This window comes from Nerophis lumbriciformis, linkage group LG25 (assembly GCF_033978685.3).
Source record: "Nerophis lumbriciformis linkage group LG25, RoL_Nlum_v2.1, whole genome shotgun sequence".
Lineage (NCBI taxonomy): Eukaryota > Metazoa > Chordata > Actinopteri > Syngnathiformes > Syngnathidae > Nerophis > Nerophis lumbriciformis.
The window spans coordinates 38597521-38611347 of NC_084572.2; the positions used below are offsets into that span (position 1 = coordinate 38597521).

Below are 13827 nucleotides of genomic sequence, written 5' to 3' on the forward strand. Positions count from 1 at the left end.
GGTGCAGGAGGACTGAAAAGTGCTCTCTCACCAAGTTGGTCCGGAAGAGTTCAAGACCCCCCGGGGGACACGTGATTTATCTTGTGTGGACCCAATACGGTTTTTAAGCTATTCCAAAAATTAATTTGCTGACCCAGACCCCCAACTTGTCAAAAATCATCCCAACCGTGTCTCAAACATTTCTGCGGAAATTATTTTGTCCAACTATTATAGTTTTTATGTTATTAACGTGTTATTATTCATAAATAGCCCCCAAACAAGTCAAAATCTATCCAAACTTGTCTCATTCGTTTGTGCTACTTTTGTGCTGACATTATTATGTCCAACTATTATAGTTTTAATGTTATTAACGTGTAATCAACGTGTTATTATTCATGACTAACCCCCAACTATGTCCAAATCAACCCAAACTTGTCTCATTCGTTTGTGCTACTTTTGTGCTGACATTATTATGTCCAACTATTACAGTTTTTATTTTATTACTGCATAATTAACGTGTTATTATCCATGACTAACCCCCAACTATGTCAAAATCAACCCAAACTTGTCTCATTCGTTTGTGCTACTTTTGTGCTGACATTATTATGTCCAACTATTACAGTTTTTATTTTATTACTGCATAATTAACGTGTTATAATCCATGACTAACCCCCAACTATGTCAAAATAAACCCAAACTTGTCTCATTCGTTTGTGCTACTTTTGTGCTGATATTATTTTGTCCAACTATTATAGTTTTTATGTTATTAACGTGTTATTAACGTGTTATTATTCATGACTAACCCCCAAACAAGTCAAAATCCATCCAAACTTGTCTCATTCGTTTGTGCTACATTTGTGCTGATATTATTTTGTCCAACTATTATAGTTTTTATGTTATTAACGTGTAATTAACGTGTTATTATTCATAATTAGCCCCCAAACAAGTCCAAATCTACCCAAACTTGTCCCCTTCGTTTGTGCTACTTTTGTGCGGAAATTATTGTCCAACTATTATAGTTTTTATGTTATTAACGTGTAATTAACGTGTTATTATTCATAACTAGCCCCCAAACAAGTCCAAATCTATCCAAAATTGTCTCATTCGTTTGTGCTACTTTTGTGCTGATATTATTTTGTCCAACTTTTATAGTTTTTATGTTATTAACGTGTTATTGTTCATAACTAGCCCCCAAACAAGTCAAAATCTACCCAAAATTGTCCCCTTCGTTTGTGCTACTTTTGTGCGGAAATTATTGTCCAACTATTATAGTTTTTATGTTATTAACGTGTAATTAACGTGTTATTATTCATAACTAGCCCCCAAACAAGTCCAAATCCATCCAAACTTGTCTCATTCGTTTGTGCTACTTTTGTGCTGATATTATTTTGTCCAACTTTTATAGTTTTTGTGTTATTAACGTGTTATTGTTCATAACTAGCCCCCAAACAAGTCCAAATCTATCCAAACTTGTCTCATTCGTTTGTGCTACTTTTGTGCTGAAATTATTGTCCAACTATTATAGTTTTTAATTTTATTAACGTGTAATTAATGTGTTATTATTCATGACTAACCCCCAAACAAGTCAAAATCCATCCAAACTTGTCTCATTCGTTTGTGCTACTTTTGTGCTGATATTATTTTGTCCAACTATTATAGTTTTTATGTTATTAACGTGTAATTAACGTGTTATTATTCATAACTAGCCCCCAAAGAAGTCAAAATCAACCCAAACTTGTTTCATTCGTTTGTGCTACATTTGTGCTAAAATTATTTTGTCCGACTATTATACTTTTTAAGTTAATAACGTGTAATTAACGTGTTATTATTCATGACTAGCCCCCGAACAAGCCAAAATCTACCCAAACTTGTCCCCTTCGTTTGTGCTACTTTTGTGCGGAAATTATTGTCCAACTATTATAGTTTTTATGTTATTAACGTGTAAGTAACGTGTTATTATTCATGACTAGCCCCCAAACAAGTCCAAATCTATCCAAAATTGTCTCATTCGTTTGTGCTACTTTTGTGCTGATATTATTTTGTCCAACTTTTATAGTTTTTGTGTTATTAACGTGTTATTATTCATAACTAGCCCCCCCAAACAAGTCCAAATCAACCCAAACTTGTCCCATTCGTTTGTGCTACTTTTGTGCTGAAATTATTGTCCAACTATTATAGTTTTTAATTTTATTAACGTGTAATTAATGTGTTATTATTCATGACTAACCCCCAAACAAGTCAAAATCCATCCAAACTTGTCCCATTCGTTTGTGCTACTTTTGTGCTGATATTATTTTGTCCAACTATTATAGTTTTTATGTTATTAACGTGTAATAAACGTGTTATTATTCATAACTAGCCCCCAAAGAAGTCAAAATCAACCCAAACGTGTTTCATTCGTTTGTGCTACATTTGTGCTAAAATTATTTTGTCCGACTATTATACTTTTTAAGTTAATAACGTGTAATTAACGTGTTATTATTCATGACTAACCCCCGAACGAGCCAAAATCTACCCAAACTTGTCCCCTTCGTTTGTGCTACTTTTGTGCTGAAATTATTGTCCAACTATTATAGTTTTTATGTTATTAACGTGTAATTAACGTGTTATTATTCATGACTAGCCCCCAAACAAGTCCAAATGTATCCAAAATTGTCTCATTGGTTTGTGCTACTTTTGTGCTGATATTATTTTGTCCAACTTTTATAGTTTTTATGTTATTAACGTGTAATTAATGTGTTATTATTCATAACTAGCCCCCAAACAAGTCCAAATCTACCCAAACTTGTCCCCTTCGTTTGTGCTACTTTTGTGCTGAAATTATTGTCCAACTATTATAGTTTTTATGTTATTAACGTGTAATTAACGTGTTATTATTCATAACTAGCCCCCAAACAAGTCAAAATCTACCCAAACTTGTCTCATTCGTTTGTGCTACATTTGTGCTGATATTATTTTGTCCAACTATTATAGTTTTTATGTTATTAACGTGTTATTGTTCATAACTAGCCCCCAAACAAGTCCAAATCTATCCAAACTTGTCTCATTCGTTTGTGCTACTTTTGTGCTGGTATTATTTTGTCCAACTATTATAGTTTTTATGTTATTAACGTGTTATTGTTCATAACTAGCCCCCCAAACAAGTCCAAATCTATCCAAAATTGTCTCATTCGTTTGTGCTACTTTTGTGCTGATATTATTTTGTCCAACTTTTAAAGTTTTTGTGTTATTATCGTGTTATTATTCATAACTAGCCCCCCCAAACAAGTCAAAATCAACCCAAACTTGTCTCATTCGTTTGTGCTACTTTTGTGCTGACATTATTATGTCCAACTATTACAGTTTTTATTTTATTACTGCGTAATTAACGTGTTATTATCCATGACTAACCCCCAACTATGTCAAAATCAACCCAAACTTGCCTCATTCGTTTGTGCTACTTTTGTGCTGACATTATGTCCAACTATTATAGTTTTTGTGTTATTAACGTGTAATTAACGTGTTATTATTCATGACTAACCCCCAACTATGTCAAGATAAACCAAAACTTGTCTCATTCGTTTGTGCTACTTTTGTGCTGACATTATTATGTCCAACTATTACAGTTTTTATTTTATTACTGCGTAATTAACGTGTTATTATCCATGACTAACCCCCAACTATGTCAAAACAAAACCAAACTTGTCTCATTCGTTTGTGCTACTTTTGTGCTGACATTATTATGTCCAACTATTATAGTTTTTGTGTTATTAACGTGTAATTAACGTGTTATTATTCATGACTAACCCCCAACTATGTCAAGATAAACCAAAACTTGTCTCATTCGTTTGTGCTACTTTTGTGCTGATATTATTTTGTCCAACTATTATAGTTTTTATTTTATTACTGCGTAATTAACGTGTTATTATCCATGACTAACCCCCAACTATGTCAAAATCAACCCAAACTTGTCTCATTCGTTTGTGCTGCATTTGTGCTGATATTATTTTGTCCAACTATTATAGTTTTTATGTTATTAACATGTTCTGAATGTGTTATTATTCATGACTAGCCCCCAAACAAGTTCAAATCCATCCAAACTTGTCTCATTCGTTTGTGTTACTTTTGTGCTGATATTATTTTGTCTAACTATTATAGTTTTTATGTTATTAACGTGTAATTAACGTGTTATTATTCATAACTAGCCCCCAAAGAAGTCAAAATCAACCCAAACTTGTTTCATTCGTTTGTGCTACATTTGTGCTAAAATTATTTTGTCCAACTATTATACTTTTTAAGTTAATAACGTGTAATTAACGTGTTATTATTCATAACTAGCCCCCCAAACAAGTCCAAATCTATCCAAAATTGTCTCATTCGTTTGTGCTACTTTTGTGCTGATATTATTTTGTCCAACTTTTATAGTTTTTGTGTTATTAACGTGTTATTATTCATAACTAGCCCCCCCAAACAAGTCCAAATCAACCCAAACTTGTCCCCTTCGTTTGTGCTACTTTTGTGCGGAAATTATTGTCCAACTATTATAGTTTTTATGTTATTAACGTGTAATTAACGTGTTATTATTCATGACTAACCCCCAAACAAGTCCAAATCTATCCAAAATTGTCTCATTCGTTTGTGCTACTTTTGTGCTGATATTATTTTGTCCAACTTTTATAGTTTTTGTGTTATTAACGTGTTATTATTCATAACTAGCCCCCCCAAACAAGTCCAAATCAACCCAAACTTGTCTCATTCGTTTGTGCTACATTTGTGCTGATATTATTTTGTCCAACTATTATAGTTTTTATGTTATTAACGTGTAATTAACGTGTTATTATTCATAACTAGCCCCCAAAGAAGTCAAAATCAACCCAAACTTGTTTCATTCGTTTGTGCTACATTTGTGCTAAAATTATTTTGTCCGACTATTATACTTTTTAAGTTAATAACGTGTAATTAACGTGTTATTATTCATGACTAGCCCCCAACAAGTCCAAATCTACCCAAACTTGTCCCTTTCGTTTGTGCTACTTTTGTGCTGAGATTATTGTCCAACTATTATAGTTTATATGTTATTAACGTGTAATTAACGTGTTATTATTCATGACTAGCCCCCAAACAAGTCCAAATCTATCCAAAATTGTCTCATTCGTTTGTGCTACTTTTGTGCTGATATTATTTTGTCCAACTTTTATAGTTTTTGTGTTATTAACGTGTTATTATTCATAACTAGCCCCCCCAAACAAGTCCAAATCAACCCAAACTTGTCCCATTCGTTTGTGCTACTTTTGTGCTGAAATTATTGTCCAACTATTATAGTTTTTAATTTTATTAACGTGTAATTAATGTGTTATTATTCATGACTAACCCCCAAACAAGTCCAAATGTATCCAAACTTGTCTCATTCGTTTGTGCTACATTTGTGCTGATATTATTTTGTCCAACTTTTATAGGTTTTATGTTATTAACGTGTAACTAACGTGTTATTATTCATAACCAGCCCCCCCAAACAAGTCAAAATCAACCCAAACTTGTCTCATTCATTTGTGCTACTTTTGTGCTGACATTATCATGTCCAACTATTATAGTTTTTGTGTTATTAACGTGTAATTAACGTGTTATTATTCATGACTAACCCCCAACTATGTCAAAATCAACCCAAACTTGTCTCATTCGTTTGTGCTACTTTTGTGCTGACATTATTATGTCCAACTATTATAGTTTTTGTGTTATTAACGTGTAATTAACGTGTTATTATTCATGACTAACCCCCAAACAAGTCCAAATCCATCCAAACTTGTCTCATTCGTTTGTGCTACTTTTGTGCTGATATTATTTTGTCCAACTATTATAGTTTTTATGTTATTAACGTGTAATTAACGTGTTATTATTCATGACTAGCCCCCAAACAAGTCCAAATCCATCCAAACTTGTCTCATTCGTTTGTGCTACATTTGTGCTGATATTATTTTGTCCAACTATTATAGTTTTTATGTTATTAACGTATAATTAACGTGTTATTATTCATGACTAACCCCCAACTATGTCAAAATCAACCCAAACTTGTCTCATTCGTTTGTGCTACTTTTGTGCTGACATTATTATGTCCAACTATTATAGTTTTTGTGTTATTGACGTGTAATTAACGTGTTATTATTCATGACCAACCCCCAAACAAGTCAAAATAAACCCAAACTTGTCTCATTCGTTTGTGCTACTTTTGTGCTGACATTATTATGTCCAACTATTATACTTTTTATGTTATTAATGTGTAATTAACGTGTTATTATTCATGACTAACCCCCAAACAAGTTAAAACCTATCCAAACTTGTCTCATTCGTTTGTGCTACATTTGTGCTGATATTATTTTGTCCAACTATTATAGTTTTTATGTTATTAACGTGTAATTAACGTGTTATTATTCATGACTAACCCCCAACTATGTCAAAATCAACCCAAACTTGTCTCATTTGTTTGTGCTACTTTTGTGCGGAAATTATTGTCCAACTATTATAGTTTTTATGTTATTAATGTGTAATTAACGTGTTATTATTCATAACTAGCCCCCAAACAAGTCCAAATCCATCCAAAATTGTCTCATTCGTTTGTGCTACTTTTGTGCTGATATTATTTTGTCCAACTTTTATAGATTTTATGTTATTAACGTGTTATTAACGTGTTATTATTCATGACTAACCCCCAAACAAGTCAAAATCCATCCAAACTTGTCCCCTTCGTTTGTGCTACTTTTGTGCGGAAATGATTGTCCAACTATTATAGTTTTTATGTTATTAACGTGTAATTAACGTGTTATTATTCATAACTAGCCCCCAAACAAGTCCAAATCTATCCAAACTTGTCTCATTCGTTTGTGCTACTTTTGTGCTGATAATATTTTGTCCAACTTTTATAGTTTTTGTGTTATTAACGTGTTATTATTCATAACTAGCCCCCCCCAAACAAGTCCAAATCAACCCAAACTTGTCCCATTCGTTTGTGCTACTTTTGTGATGATATTATTTTGTCCAACTATTATAGTTTTTATGTTATTAACGTGTTCTGAATGTGTTATTATTCATGACTAACCCCCAAACAAGTCAAAATCCACCCAAACTTGTCTCATTCGTTTGTGCTACTTTTGTGCTGAAATTATTGTCCAACTATTATAGTTTTTATGTTATTAATGTGTAATTAACATGTTATTATTCATAACTAACCCCCAAACAAGTCCAAATCAACCCAAACTTGTCCCATTCGTTTGTGCTATATTTGTGCTGATATCACTTTGTCCAACTATTATAGTTTTTATGTTATTAACGTGTAATGAATGTGTTATTATTCATAACTAGCCCCCAAACAAGTCAAAATCTACCCAAACTTGTCTCATTCGTTTGTGCTACTTTTGTGCTGACATTATTATGTCCAACTATTATAGTTTTTGTGTTATTAACGTGTTATTAACGTGTTATTATTCATGACTAACCCCCAAACAAGTCAAAGTCCATCCAAACTTGTCTCATTCGTTTGTGCTACTTTTGTGCTGATATTATTTTGTCCAACTATTATAGTTTTTGTGTTATTAACGTGTTATTATTCATAACTAGCCCCCCCCAAACAAGTCCAAATCAACCCAAACTTGTCCCATTCGTTTGTGCTACTTTTGTGCTGAAATTATTGTCCAACTATTATAGTTTTTAATTTTATTAACGTGTAATTAACGTGTTATTATTCATGACTAACCCCCAAACAAGTTAAAACCTATCCAAACTTGTCTCATTCGTTTGTGCTACTTTTGTGCTGATATTATTTTGTCCAACTATTATAGTTTTTATGTTATTAACGTGTAATTAACGTGTTATTATTCATGACCAACCCCCAAACAAGTCAAAATAAACCCAAACTTGTCTCATTCGTTTGTGCTACTTTTGTGCGGAAATTATTGTCCAACTATTATAGTTTTTATGTTATTAACGTGTAATTAATGTGTTATTATTCATAACTAGCCCCCAAACAAGTCCAAATCTATCCAAAATTGTCTCATTCGTTTGTGCTACTTTTGTGCTGATATTATTTTGTCCAACTATTATAGTTTTTGTGTTATTAACGTGTTATTATTCATAACTAGCCCCCCAAACAAGTCCAAATCAACCCAAACTTGTCCCATTCGTTTGTGCTACTTTTGTGCTGAAATTATTGTCCAACTATTATAGTTTTTAATTTTATTAACGTGTAATTAATGTGTTATTATTCATGACTAGCCCCCAAACAAGTCAAAATCCATCCAAACTTGTCTCATTCGTTTGTGCTACTTTTGTGCTGATATTATTTTGTCCAACTATTATAGTTTTTATGTTATTAACGTGTTATTAACGTGTTATTATTCATGACTAACCCCCAAACAAGTCAAAATCCATCCAAACTTGTCTCATTCGTTTGTGCTACTTTTGTGCTGATATTATTTTGTCCAACTTTTATAGTTTTTGGGTTATTAACGTGTTATTATTCATAACTAGCCCCCCCAAACAAGTCCAAATCAACCCAAACTTGTCTCATTCGTTTGTGCTACTTTTGTGCTGACATTATTATGTCCAACTATTATAGTTTTTGTGTTATTAACGTGTAATTAACGTGTTATTATTCATGACTAACCCCCAAACAAGTTAAAACCTATCCAAACTTGTCTCATTCGTTTGTGCTACATTTGTGCTGATATTATTTTGTCCAACTATTATAGTTTTTATGTTATTAACGTGTAATTAACGTGTTATTATTCATGACTAACCCCCAAACAAGTCCAAATCTACCCAAACTTGTCCCATTCGTTTGTGCTACTTTTGTGCTGACATTATTGTCCAACTATTATAGTTTTTAATTTTATTAACGTGTAATTAATGTGTTATTATCCATGACTAACCCCCAACTATGTCAAAATAAAACCAAACTTGTCTCATTCGTTTGTGCTACTTTTGTGCTGACATTATTATGTCCAACTATTATACTTTTTATGTTATTAATGTGTAATTAACGTGTTATTATTCATGACTAACCCCCAAACAAGTTAAAACCTATCCAAACTTGTCTCACTCGTTTGTGCTACATTTGTGCTGATATTATTTTGTCCAACTATTATAGATTTTATGTTATTAACGTGTAATTAACGTGTTATTATTCATGACTAACCCCCAACTATGTCAAAATCAACCCAAACTTGTCTCATTCGTTTGTGCTACTTTTGTGCTGACATTATTATGTCCAACTATTACAGTTTTTATTTTATTACTGCGTAATTAACGTGTTATTATCCATGACTAACCCCCAACTATGTCAAAATAAAACCAAACTTGTCTCATTCGTTTGTGCTACTTTTGTGCTGACATTATTATGTCCAACTATTATACTTTTTGTGTTATTAACGTGTAATTAACGTGTTATTATTCATGACTAACCCCCAACTATGTCAAGATAAACCAAAACTTGTCTCATTCGTTTGTGCTACTTTTGTGCTGACATTATTATGTCCAACTATTATAGTTTTTATTTTATTACTGCGTAATTAACGTGTTATTATCCATGACTAACCCCCAACTATGTCAAAATCAACCCAAACTTGTCTCATTCGTTTGTGCTACTTTTGTGCTGACATTATTATGTCCAACTATTATAGTTTTTGTGTTATTAACGTGTAATTAACGTGTTATTATTCATGACTAACCCCCAACTATGTCAAAATCAACCCAAACTTGTCTCATTCGTTTGTGCTACTTTTGTGCTGACATTATTATGTCCAACTATTATAGTTTTTATTTTATTACTGCGTAATTAACGTGTTATTATCCATGACTAACCCCCAACTATGTCAAAATAAACCCAAACTTGTCTCATTTGTTTGTGCTGCATTTGTGCCAAAATTATTTGGAGTCTATCATTGTTTTTATGTTATTAGCTTTATGTGGTTTTTATGTTATTACCGCCTAATTAACGTGTAAATCATAATCATCCCAGAACCAAGTCAAAATCAACCCAAACGTGTCCAATTCGTTTGTGCTACTTTTGTGCTGCAATTATTTTGTCCAACTATTATAGTTTTATGTTAACATGTTATTATCCATGACTAACCCCCAAACAAGTCAAAATCAACCCAAACTTGTCCCCTTCGTTTGTGCTACTTTTGTGCTGAAATTATTGTCCAACTATTATAGTTTTTATGTTATTAACTTGCAATTAACGTGTTATTATCCATGACTAACCCCCAAACAAGTCAAAATCCATCCAAACTTGTCCCATTCGTTTGTGCTACTTTTGTGCTGAAATTATTGTCCAACTATTATAGTTTTTAATTTTATCAACGTGTAATTAATGTGTTATTATTCATGACTAACCCCCAAACAAGTCCAAATGTATCCAAACTTGTCTCATTCGTTTGTGCTACATTTGTGCTGATATTATTTTGTCCAACTATTATAGTTTTTATGTTATAAACGTGTAATTAACGTGTTATTATTCATGACTAACCCCCAAACAAGTCCAAATCCATCCAAACTTGTCTCATTCGTTTGTGCTACTTTTGTGCTGATATTATTTTGTCCAACTTTTATAGTTTTTGTGTTATTAACGTGTTATTATTCATAACTAGCCCCCCCCAAACAAGTCCAAATCAACCCAAACTTGTCCCATTCGTTTGTGCTACTTTTGTGCTGAAATTATTGTCCAACTATTATAGTTTTTAATTTTATTAACGTGTAATTAATGTGTTATTATTCATGACTAACCCCCAAACAAGTCCAAATGTATCCAAACTTGTCTCATTCGTTTGTGCTACTTTTGTGCTGATATTATTTTGTCCAACTATTATAGTTTTTATGTTATTAACGTGTTATTATTCATGACTAACCCCCAAACAAGTCCAAATCCATCCAAACTTGTCTCATTCGTTTGTGCTACTTTTGTGCTGATATTATTTTGTCCAACTATTATAGTTTTTATGTTATTAACGTGTAATTAACGTGTTATTATTCATAACTAGCCCCCAAAGAAGTCAAAATCAACCCAAACTTGTTTCATTCGTTTGTGCTACATTTGTGCTAAAATTATTTTGTCCAACTATTATACTTTTTAAGTTAATAACGTGTAATTAACGTGTTATTATTCATAACTAGCCCCCAACAAGTCCAAATCTACCCAAACTTGTCCCCTTCGTTTGTGCTACTTTTGTGCTGAAATTATTGTCCAACTATTATAGTTTTTATGTTATTAACGTGTAATTAACGTGTTAGTATTCATGACTAACCCCCAAACAAGTCCAAATCCATCCAAACTTGTCCCCTTCGTTTGTGCTACTTTTGTGCTGATATTATTTTGTCCAACTATTATAGTTTTTATGTTATTAACGTGTAATTAACGTGTTATTATTCATAACTAGCCCCCAAACAAGTCCAAATCCATCCAAACTTGTCTCATTCGTTTGTGCTACTTTTGTGCTGACATTATTATGTCCAACTATTATAGTTTGTATTTTATTACTGCGTAATTAACGTGTTATTATCCATGACTAACCCCCAACTATGTCAAAATCAACCCAAACTTGTCTCATTCGTTTGTGCTACTTTTGTGCTGACATTATTAAGTCCAACTATTATAGGTTTTGTGTTATTAACGTGTAATTAACGTGTTATTATTCATGACTAACCCCCAACTATGTCAAAATAAACCCAAACTTGTCTCATTCGTTCGTGCTACTTTTGTGCTGACATTATTATGTCCAACTATTATAGTTTTTATTTTATTACTGCGTAATTAACGTGTTATTATCCATGACTAACCCCCAACTATGTCAAAATCAACCCAAACTTGTCTCATTCGTTTGTGCTACTTTTGTGCTGACATTATTAAGTCCAACTATTATAGTTTTTGTGTTATTAACGTGTAATTAACGTGTTATTATTCATAACTAGCCCCCAAACAAGTCCAAATCTATCCAAACTTGTCTCATTCGTTTGTGCTACTTTTGTGCTGATATTATTTTGTCCAACTTTTATAGTTTTTATGTTATTAACGTGTAATTAATGTGTTATTATTCATAACTAGCCCCCAAACAAGTCCAAATCTATCCAAACTTGTCTCATTCGTTTGTGCTACTTTTGTGCTGACATTATTATGTCCAACTATTATAGTTTGTATTTTATTACTGCGTAATTAACGTGTTATTATCCATGACTAACCCCCAACTATGTCAAAATCAACCCAAACTTGTCTCATTCGTTTGTGCTACTTTTGTGCTGACATTATTAAGTCCAACTATTATAGTTTTTATTTTATTACTGCGTAATTAACGTGTTATTATCCATGACTAAACCCCAACTATGTCAAAATCAACCCAAACTTGTCTCATTCGTTTGTGCTACTTTTGTGCTGACATTAAGTCCAACTATTATAGTTTTTATGTTATTAACGTGTAATTAACGTGTTATTATTCATGACTAACCCCCAAACAAGTCAAAATCCACCCAAACTTGTCTCATTCGTTTGTGCTACTTTTGTGCTGAAATTATTGTGTCCAACTATTATAGTTTTTGTGTTATTAACGTGTAATTAACGTGTTATTATTCATGACTAACCCCCAACTATGTCAAAATAAACCCAAACTTGTCTCATTCGTTTGTGCTACTTTTGTGCTGACATTATTATGTCCAACTATTATAGTTTTTATTTTATTACTGCGTAATTAACGTGTTATTATCCATGACTAAACCCCAACTATGTCAAAATCAACCCAAACTTGTCTCATTCGTTTGTGCTACTTTTGTGCTGACATTAAGTCCAACTATTATAGTTTTTATGTTATTAACGTGTAATTAACGTGTTATTATTCATGACTAACCCCCAAACAAGTCAAAATCCACCCAAACTTGTCTCATTCGTTTGTGCTACTTTTGTGCTGAAATTATTGTGTCCAACTATTATAGTTTTTATTTTATTACTGCGTAATTAACGTGTTATTATCCATGACTAACCCCCAACTATGTCAAAATCAACCCAAACTTGTCTCATTCGTTTGTGCTACATTTGTGCTGATATTATTTTGTCCAACTATTATAGTTTTTGTGTTATTAACGTGTAATTAACGTGTTATTATTCATGACTAACCCCCAACTATGTCAAAATAAACCCAAACTTGTCTCATTCGTTTGTGCTACTTTTGTGCTGACATTATTATGTCCAACTATTATAGTTTTTATTTTATTACTGCGTAATTAACGTGTTATTATCCATGACTAACCCCCAACTATGTCAAAATCAACCCAAACTTGTCCCATTCGTTTGTGCTACTTTTGTGCTGACATTATTATGTCCAACTATTATAGTTTTTGTGTTATTAACGTGTAATTAACGTGTTATTATTCATGACTAACCCCCAACTATGTCAAAATAAACCCAAACTTGTCTCATTCGTTTGTGCTACTTTTGTGCTGACATTATTATGTCCAACTATTATACTTTTTATGTTATTAATGTGTAATTAACGTGTTATTATTCATGACTAACCCCCAAACAAGTTAAAACCTATCCAAACTTGTCTCATTCGTTTGTGCTACTTTTGTGCTGATATTATTTTGTCCAACTATTATAGTTTTTATGTTATTAACGTGTAATTAACGTGTTATTATTCATGACTAACCCCCAACTATGTCAAAATCAACCCAAACTTGTCTCATTCGTTTGTGCTACTTTTGTGCTGACATTATTATGTCCAACTATTATAGTTTTTATTTTATTACTGCGTAATTAACGTGTTATTATCCATGACTAACCCCCAACTATGTCAAAATCTACCCAAACTTGTCTCATTCGTTTGTGCTACTTTTGTG

The 13827-nt window shown here is 32.2% G+C and overlaps 1 protein-coding gene across 3 annotated transcripts in view; it reads right to left on the reverse strand.

Annotated features, from left to right (window-relative positions):
* slit2 (slit homolog 2 (Drosophila)) overlaps nucleotides 1-13827 on the reverse strand; it is a 595329-nt gene that overhangs the window by 98752 nt on the left and 482750 nt on the right. The window lies entirely within an intron of this gene.